Below are 9,862 nucleotides of genomic sequence, written 5' to 3' on the forward strand. Positions count from 1 at the left end.
CTCTTAGGTACAGGATGATGCTCCAACCAGCCAAGCCACACCGGCCAAGGCAAACGCTTTCTTTTAAAAAGACTTTCATCCACGAAAGTTAATTTTTTTTGTTGAGCACCAACCTCTGAGGGCCTGGGCGTGTAATTGCACCAGGCTCTCGTCCATACAGTGCAGTCCTCTAACTTCCCCCAACACTCACGCAGTCTCTGGGGCTCCGACACCAGCAGTGAACAAGACCAGCCCAGCCCTCCCTGCTTGAGCATCCCAGCTCAGCTCCCCGACCAGCCTGAGAACTGGTACCCGGGGCATCTTCGGGACTTTCTGTGGGTGCAGAGGAAAGGCCAAGACAGCATTTCCCACGCTGGGGAGCAGTCGTGCTGTGGGTCTGTCTCATGTACACGTTCCAGCCATGAAAGGGGTTTTAAGTGCTTTCCCCCTGCAGATCGGAATCTCATCTTCTAACACAAACTGTGAGAGCTCAGCCCCACAAACATGAGTAGCTCAGGTACCAGCCAGATCCTACGCCTACTATTTTGTAGGGGGAGGAGCTTGGCTTTCTGTCCCTCCTCAGTTGGAGGTCCTGGTGCAGGGATGAGCTGGAGATGGAGCATCTCTCTGGCTCCCAGGCAGAGGCAGGAATTCAAGTTAGCCTCTGAGATCTGGTGGTTCTCAGCTCTGCCGACCTGCCCCCCCAGAAACCAGTCAAGCACTATCCCCACAGTCAAGATGGAAGAATGGCCTCAGCTCAACCGGCGGCCGGGAATCCATTACTAGTAGCCCGTTGTGTGGCCCAGCCTGTGGCGACCCAAGAAACCCCCACCCAAACCAGAGGGGCTGTGAATTTCAGAAAGAAAGTTTTTGGCCACAGACCTGGTCCCACAATGAATCAGGAGGAGCAGCGACCCCATCCCCCACCTTGTCAGTCTCTGCCATGTTTCCCAGGGCACTACAGGCCCCCAAAGCAAGATGGTTTGCTTGGCACAAAAAGAGCTTGGGTGTGAAGGGCCAGAGGCACCAAGCTTCCCCTTAGAAAAGCTGCCTTCAGAGACAGGTCCACCCTGAGGTCCCTCAGCCTTCTGGGGGCAGGGGCAGGGAGATGAGGGGTGTAGGGCAAGTTGCTTTTAAGCCCACCCCGAGCCATCTCCTGCTTTAGCATCTTCCAAAACCATGGGCTGAGAAGAGAAAGAAGAGAGAAGTTCTAAAATGATTCAAAAAAAAAAAAAAAAAAAAACTTGCCCAAAAAGTCTTCCAAAACCATGGGCTGAGAAGAGAAAGAAGAGAGAAGTTCTAAAATGATTCAAAAAAAAAAAAAAAAAAAGCTTGCCCAGAAAGGGAAGCCCTTTAAAATGTCAGTAATAATAGAGCCGTGAGCAAAAAGTAAAAACAGCAAAGCTGACGAGGAAAACCGCAGTTCTCAGCAGAGGCCCACCAGTGGCCCAAAGGTGCCGAGAAGCACTTTCACCCCTGCAGGCTGGCCCTGCAGATCCCGGGACAGCAGAGCTGGGGACGCGAGAAGGAGGCATCCCCAACAGGACATGGTGTTCTGCCTTCAGGAACCAGAGTGCTGTTCCCCACAGTGAGGCAGAGCTCCCAGGCCCCATCTGTGGGACAGGGACTTGGACCTCTGGCAGAGAGCTCCTGAGGGCATGGACCTATCTATGCTGGCTCCCAAGAGGTTAGGGGGAACTTGCTTCCTAAATCAATGACCCTCAGCACCCAGAGCTCTCTCCCCCATCAGAAACCCTGGAGGGTGTGGCTCTGTCCCCCTAGTGGCCAAGAGCACTACCTCCCCTGGCCATTTCTGAGGAGCACTTCTGTGCTGAGGGAGGCCGGGGAGGCCTCTACCAGCTCAGGATTCCTTCCATCCCCTCACGGTCCTCACAGAAGGAAGGGGGAGACATCTCCACAGCCGGCAGAGCTAGAGTTAATTTGGATCCCTGAGACCCGGGTTTGAGCTATGTGACCTTGGGCAAGTCACTTCCTCTCTCTCTGAGCCACAGTTTCCTCATCTGTAAGATGGGGCTAAAAGACCTTCCCCTCAGGGTTGTTGGAAGGATCAGACGAGATAACAGATGGGAAGGACTTTTGTAAACAGTAAAGTGCAGTGTAAGTGTCTGGAGACATTCTTGAGCCCAACACATATTTATTAAACATCCGCTTTCTGCCAGGCTCTGGCTTGGTCCAGGGGGCACAGCCATGGGCCAGACAGGGCTCCTGACGGAACAGAAGAGGAAATGGGAGTGAGGAGGACACCCTAGGCCCACAGCGCCCACCCCCCTCCTTCCCCTGCACCCAGAGAGGCTATGCAGGGAACCCGGCTCCTGTCCCTGGTCCCTGGAAGCTGTCAGGAGTGGTCCAGCTCTCTCAGCAGTGTCACCGCCAAGGCAAACACAGCCAGCCCAGAACTCTGGCTGCTCCCAGGACCCCACGATGGAGGTGACGCAACTGAAGGAAGCAGGATTGCAATTTGTAATCGGAGTCACCCAGCAACATTTCCACAAATTAGTCAGAGAAATCTCTCCCAGGCAGCCAGGGAGAGGGGATTCCAGCCTGAGTCAGTGGGGGTGGGGAGAGGGGGCAGGGCTTCTCTGACTCCCTTTTGCCTGGGGACCTGCTGTAGCCCTGCTCCTGTGGGCACTTGACCTCCCTAGAGCTGGGACAGTTGAGAGAGTGGTTGAGAGAGAGCCCAGTTCAGGAGACAGACCATCCTGAGTTTAAACCTTAGCTCTGCCTCTCACCAGCTAAGTGACCTTGGGCAAGGAACTTGACCTTCTCAGATTCATTTCCCTAATGATAGTATTTTCAATCTCATTAGGCTTTTGTGCAGACTAAACCAGGTGACTGATGTAAAGCCCCTTGCATATTACTAGGCTAGCATAGATGAGTTGCTTAATTAATTTTTTGGCCACAAACTGTTCCAAGTATTTTACAAACACTAACTCTCTTAATCCTTACAAGAACCCAGTGAGATCGCTATTATCATCATTCCTTCTTACAGAGAAAGCTGAAGCACAGAGAGGGTAAGTGACTTGCCCAAAGTCACAGAGCTACCTAGTGGCAGAGCCAAAATAGAAACCCAGGCACTTTCCACTCCTGCTTCTTCCCATCTTTCTCCTTCCAGCCTCTGGTTTTAGAAGTGGAAGCAAGTGAGGGGAGACGGATTTAAGAACAAGCCCCCTCCCACTGCCAATTTCTGGCCTCCCCAACTCCAGCAGGCCTGAGCAGGTGCCGGGCACAGAATGGGCTCAGGCTCCAAGCTGCTAGCCTTTGCTCCTTCCCCAAAAGGCAGTGTTGCTGTTATTAATGCCCTTGAGATCAGCCTCTTACAGCAAACCTCCCCTCGAGCCCCCAGCTCCAATTAGGAGCCGGAGATGCCCAAGCCTTTACCCTCACACTTACCTCAGAGCCTGTCGTTGCTCAGATACCTGCAGCGGCTCAAGTGGCTCAAGTGAGGGGCAGAGCCAAACAGGAAGTACAAGGGACTGTCCACAGCCTTGGAGAAGCCTTGAGGGTGGAAACCCCCTGAGTGGCTTCCCTCCCTTGGGAGCCTCAGCCTCTGCTCTCACACGTCTGGTGACAGAGACCTCACTGCCTCGGCGGCCGGGGCAGGCCACGGTTGGCCAGCTTGGACTGGTAGACGTGCTTCCTCAAGCCGAGATGAAATCTCTCCGTGTAATTTCCTCCTATTAGTCCTGTCTCTGCCCTCAGGCCCCACAGGCCAGCCGGCTCCCTCTGGCTTGTCGACATCTGGAGATGGCCATCTCTTGGCAGGAGTTTCCACTTGGGCCGAACGCTTGGTGGCCTCAGCCTGGTCTCAGATGGCAGGGTTCCTGGTGCCTTCTCCACCCCGACTCTCCACCTCAAGACTAGCAGGACAGCCCTAGCCGGTTTGGCTCAGTGGATAGAGCGTCGGCCTGCAGACTGAAGGGTCCCAGGTTCGATTCCGGTCAAGGGCATGTACCTTGGTTGTGGGCACATCCCCAGTAGGGGGTGTGCTGGAGGCAGCTGATTGATGTTTCTCTCTCATGGATGTTTCTAACTCTCTATCCCTCTCCCTTCCTCTCTGTAAAAATCAATAAAATATATTTAAAAAAAAAAAAAAGACTAGCAGGACTGCAGGATTGTAGGGACAGCCTCTGCTAACCATTTCTAAGGGCCTGGTCCCAAGCACAGCCTTGCTGGCTGGGAACAATAATAAGTGACACTGGTCACCACTTAGCAAATACCTACTCTGCACTGGACACCACGCTAAGTCCTTTACCAGCGGGAACTCACCCCATCTTCCCAGCTCTTTGAGACAAATATTATTTTTGCCCTCACATAGCAGATAAGGAACCGAAGGTCCCAAGAGGGAGGGGACTCGCCCAAGGTCCCACCCCCAGTAAGTACGAGGAGAAGGCCCACTTCACATACTGGCTGTGAGTTTCAAGCCCAGCTCTTGACCATCAGTTGACAACGATAGCAGTAGAAAGACAGGAGACTTACGCACAGCAAACAGAGACCAAAGGGCTCATGCAGTTGAGTGGCTCCAATTCTAAAGGCAATGAGAGTCTGGCAGGGAGAGAGACCCCGTGGACCTGAGCAGGTGGAAAGGCTTCCTGGGCGAGGGAGAGACCAGAGGTGAGCTTGACAAAACAAGGCATCTCCGACACTGCGGAATTCCCAACCAACAGACCAATGGGAAACGCCCTGCCCCCTGGACGTTAAGGAGCTGAGTTGGGTTGGGCCCTTACATAAGAGCTCCATCTCATGGGCAGCAGGCATTTATTTATATTTGTTGTTGTTGTTTTTAATATGTGTTTTATTGATTTGAGAGAGAGAGGAGGGAGAGGGAAAGAAAAACGTCGATGAGAAACACTGATTAGCTGCCTCCTGCATGCCCCCTACCAGGGATCAAGCCCAAAACCTGGGCATGTGCCCTGACTGGGAACTGAACTGCATGGAAGGACCCTCAACCAACCGAGCTACACCAGCCAGGCCAGCAGACATTTATTAAGCACCACGGTATGCTTGTTCATGCTAGCGCTCAGCAAGGGCACAGATAAGCTTTCCGTCATCCCAAGAAGCTGAGAATCCAGCAGGGCAGGAGCGAAGCCTTATTAGAGCTGTGATGACCAGTTTGGGAAGCAACCATTGCTAATTTTCTCCATATCAGGGACACAAATTGGAATATGCTTGGGGGTAAGGAGTGTGTCTCCTTGCCTCTTGAAACGAGGGATATTAGCATTCCTCAAAGACATTCAGAGGAGCCACATTCTTTGGAAAATCATATATAGGAAAATAGTTTTATGGTCAAATAAGTTTGGGAGACACTTGGCTGAAGGAGGCTAGATAGGATTCCTCTGGGGTAGGACTTCCCAGAGTCTTTAATGACTGTATATGTTGGGACTGACAGTAACTACAGTATCTGGCACAGGTTCTCTTGGGAACCAGAACACAGCCCTCCCACTACCAAGCTCTGGGGAGACCAGTGTGCCCTGGTGGCACAGGGCTTGTCATATGCCAGCCATTCCAGGCTTGCCTTTGTTCTGGTACCTTGGTGCCTTTGACTCCAGACCCTGTCCTATGGAAACCCTGGGCTATTTATTTCTCCTGGTAAGTAAATCCTAGCCCCATTCATTGGGAAGAGTGGCTGGCACAGTGGGAAATTAACCCATGGGAAATTGTCATAACCAGCCTTCTGAAGCTGTGGGCAGCTCTCTTTGTATTCTTACTACCACCACCCTCAGACCAATTTGGCCAAACTTCCTTGGGGTTTCATCAGGAATAGCTAACATCTAGTTTTATTATTAAATGTTTATTTTAAGAGCAATTCTTGGCTATTGTACAATTGGGGGTGGAGAGTTGGTAGAGGAGAAAGCCCACTGAAGATTACAAAGAAAGATGACTCCAAACCGTTTTCGCTTCATTCTAAGGCAGCTGCCTGGTCCCTGACCCAGAGCAGTGGCATCATAGCAATTGTGTGTCTTTGCCATTCTCAGGCCAAAACCACCCACATGCACACACACACGGACACACATGCACAAACATGCAGTGAAACTACACAGAGTCTCCAGGGAGCAAACTGTGTTTCTAGTAACAAACCACAGTCTGCCTCTAGGACGTGTGACCAGGCTTTGCTCTGAGAGAGAAGGTTCCACGGGAGGGGAAGTGTTCCTGCCCAAGCGGCAGCCCAGCCTCCAGGCAGCGGTTGGCAAGCCCCAACAGGATGCCAGGTTGGCTGGTGGGCAGGACAAGACGCCACTCTGAACCTCTCCCCATTGTAATTTACCAAATCTCTCTGGGGCTCCTTTGAGCCGTTTTCTGGAAATGCCACATTTCAAGGGTCTCCCTGTTAGAAAAGGTCAGAGTTCATGTGGGCCTTTCATGTTAAAGCAACTTGAAAGAAAGGAAAGGAAATGTATATTTTCGGCCTTAGCTGTGATTAAGTGGGCTCAGGCCATGAGAACACTTAGATGGTTTACATGACGTTACACGAAGAGCCAATTAGCCTAACAACTTCCGAAAAATTTCTAGCTCAAGAGCACCCGTTTATTAGAGCACTTGGAATGTGCCAGGCGTTGTGCTAAGTTCTTTCTTAGGATATGATTCATGCATCTCAGCCTCGCTCCCACAGTGCGAGGCAGGTTCAGGTGTGATACCCACTTTGCCCACAAAAAAGCAGAGCCTCAGAGCGGGTCAGTGGTTTGCCTGGGGTCCCCCGGCTAGTAAATGGTAGGGCAGGGGTGAAATCTCAGGGCTGCCTAAATCCAAAGCCAGAGCTTCTTGCTCTAACCCCCAACCCCTGAGAGCTCTTTGTCCTGCATCCAACATCTGAGGACAGCACAGGTCCACCTGGTTTATTTGCATGAAGATGAAGCCTTGTTAAATCTCCAGCTCTGACCTGGGCTTCATAAGCCCAGAAGACTCTGCCCCCCCCCCCCCCCGCCTCTGCAGATTGCCTGGTCCCAAAACTCCCCTGGTCACATCCAGGGGCAGCCACAGCAGATCTTACCTCCCCATGGACGAACACCAGGGCCTATCGCTATGGCATCTGAGTCCGTGTCCAAGCAGGTAGTCTAGAGCGGGCCCAGGGGTGAGATGGTACTGACTGAGGTTGCTCAGACTCCGGGAGACGCTCTAAACCGTCTTACCTAGCAAACAGTTGAACCACCCTACACAGACCAGCCACAGGATTCCCCCGTCCTCCTGGCAGCCCCTCCAGGCAGCATGAGTCAGCCAGAAAGTAGGAACTCAATTATTGGGCAGCTCACTGACATTTGTCTGCAAAGACCACAAAGCAGAAAAGGACCCCGCTGAATTGTAAAGGTCATAATGGAACACTAGTGAGGGTATAAAAGGGTGTGGGCTCAGGAGTTAGATTGCCTGGGTTTGGAATGCTGATAACCTCCCTTCCAAGCTGTGAGACCTTGGGTGACTTATTCAACCTCTCTGGGCTTTAGTTTCCTCATTCATACTGGTAAATGAGTACAATCGTCCCTGTATCATAGGATTGGTATGATGTTTAAGTGTGATAATGTGTGTGAAGCTCTTGACAGGATGCCTGGTACATAGCAATCGCTCAGTAAAATGAAGTCACTGTGTGGATGATGACAGAATCAGTGCTAACCAGACAAGGAAGGGGCTGCTACAGGGCCTGCACTTGCCTTTTAGGGACAAGCCTGAGCTCCTTTTCCTCGCTGTCTCTCCAGGCCCAGATGAAATCTTCCTACTCCTGTAAGCCAACCTGACCACTCTAGCCCCATTGATCTCACCACATCTGAGCTCCTTCTACTCATGGTTCATATAGACTAATCCCGCAACGAACTTGGCTCTAATCATTTCTCAGCTTCTTAAGCTGCTAAAATGGTCTCCTGAGCCCCTCCCCTCTCCACAGCCTGAGCTTAGGGCTAGGTACTCAGGTCTTCAGGCTGATTTCAGTGTGGCTGTGGATATCTGAAACTCAGCCTGTCTCTCCCTCCCTTACCCCTCCTCACACACCTATTTCCCTACTCATCTGCCTGCTCCCTGTTCCACCCAGCAGGGCAAGAGGTTGGAGCCATGACTCCACAGGGCGATGGTTCCCGGACTTCAGGATTTCAGAGCCCTATAAAATGCCCAGAGAAATTTGGGGGTGGGAGAGTGAACAGAGTTGCCAAGCTTTTCTTTTGCCAAATAAGAACATTAAAAAAAAAAAATCAATTCTCACCATCATTTCAGTAAAGAAAGGCTGTTTTCACACCAATAAAACAAAGTTCATAATCTCTGATTAAAGGCTAATACTTTAAGCTGAAAAAAATGTAGCCCCCTTGAAAAAAAAACAAACTCACTCACTGTTGCCCTGACTTCTCTCCTTTCTCTATGGACTGGAGAAAACTTCAGCCTGTGTCTTCATGGCTCTGGGGAAGTTTGTCCTGGAAGAGGCTCCTGCTAAGTTGGGGTCACCTGAAAAGGCAGGAAGACCCTCGGAGCCTTTGGGTTAGGCAGATCCGTATTCCCACTCAGCTGGAACAGGGAAAGCTCATCCCAAAGCCAGACCGGACATCTTCAGGGGTTGAGGTGGGGGAGGCCATGGGCCCCTCCTCCTGGGCTCTCCCCTGAGACTGGGCCCCGTCTGGCTGGAGCCCCTCCCCATACTCTAGAGGGGATGAGGTGAGACTGAGCAGCAAGGTCACCCCAGAAAAGCTGACTGGGGGGACCTAATGGGCAGGGTCTTCCACACCCTCCCATGGCCTTACTGAGCACTCGTGCCCACCCGCCAGCCCCATGCCTCCTCCGGCCCGGGAAGGGAGGAAAAGAGGGCACTCCAGCCCAGAGGTGGAGGGGCCGAGGCGCCCCGCTGGGCGGGCGCAGATAGGATCTAAGCGGAGAAGGACAGCCAGGCTCTTTGATCCGCAGCCAGCCAGGCTGGGCCTGGACCCCGAGGGGCGGCGCGGCTCTCTTCCGGCCCGACTTTGCACCGCAGCCAGGGGTCCTACGAGGCTCTGAGCCGGAGAAGCGTCCAAGGCACCCTCCCTTTCCAAATACCCTCTGGCCCAGTTGTTCTTGGGAGAGATGGGAACGTCGACTCTACACTGAGTCCAGCACAGAAACCTGCTGGAGGCTGCGGTTCACTGCACCGCGACTCAAAGGGGCCCAGATCCAGGGGCTGAGCGGAGGCCAAGCGTGCTGCAGAGGCCCGAGTGGACTTGCCCCCTGGTGCCTGGTAGATGCGATGTAAGCGGACGCGCTGCCCGCGCTCCTCCTGGCTTATAGACCCTGCAGCCTGGATCTTGCGAGGTCCCGTTTGCGCCGGGCTCGGAGTCAATAGGCTCCGCGGGAATGCGACTTCTTCCCGTGTTAAGTTGCCTGGCACCCCGGGCCGCAGGTTCTAGGCCTGGAACTGAGTTGGGACAGCCATGGGAGGGAGAGGGTGTGGCTGGAGGATCCCCATTGGGGGGGCGCGGGGAGCGGGGTCCTTCCTCCTTGTCCTGCTGCTGTATTCGCGCCTTGGAGCCGCCACATGGCTGAGAGGCCCTCACAAATGTGATGTATGGCCCCACATGTAACAGGCACTCAATAAATGTGTGAAGGGCACATGCTGGTGTTCGCGCTGTGAGGGGACGACCTCATTGGCTTAGGTTTGGAAAATGGGCTTGGAGGAGGCCAATCCTGTCGGTGCGGGGTTGGAGCACAGCCTCCGAGCAGCCCCAAGCTCTAGGAAGGGCCCAAATCCAAGCCCAGGACGTACTAGGCTCAGGGCACAGACGCAGTTCACACTTTGGCTCCTGCTTTAAAATCCCCGCCGTTTTTCTGGGTATCCGACGCCTCGCTCGGGTTCCGCCGGGAGAGCGAGCCCTTTAAGAATATACCCCTGGGCGTGTCCCGGCCTCTCCCGGGAGAGGAGGGGCGG

Source organism: Myotis brandtii, unplaced genomic scaffold, assembly GCF_000412655.1.
Source record: "Myotis brandtii unplaced genomic scaffold, ASM41265v1 scaffold208, whole genome shotgun sequence".
Lineage (NCBI taxonomy): Eukaryota > Metazoa > Chordata > Mammalia > Chiroptera > Vespertilionidae > Myotis > Myotis brandtii.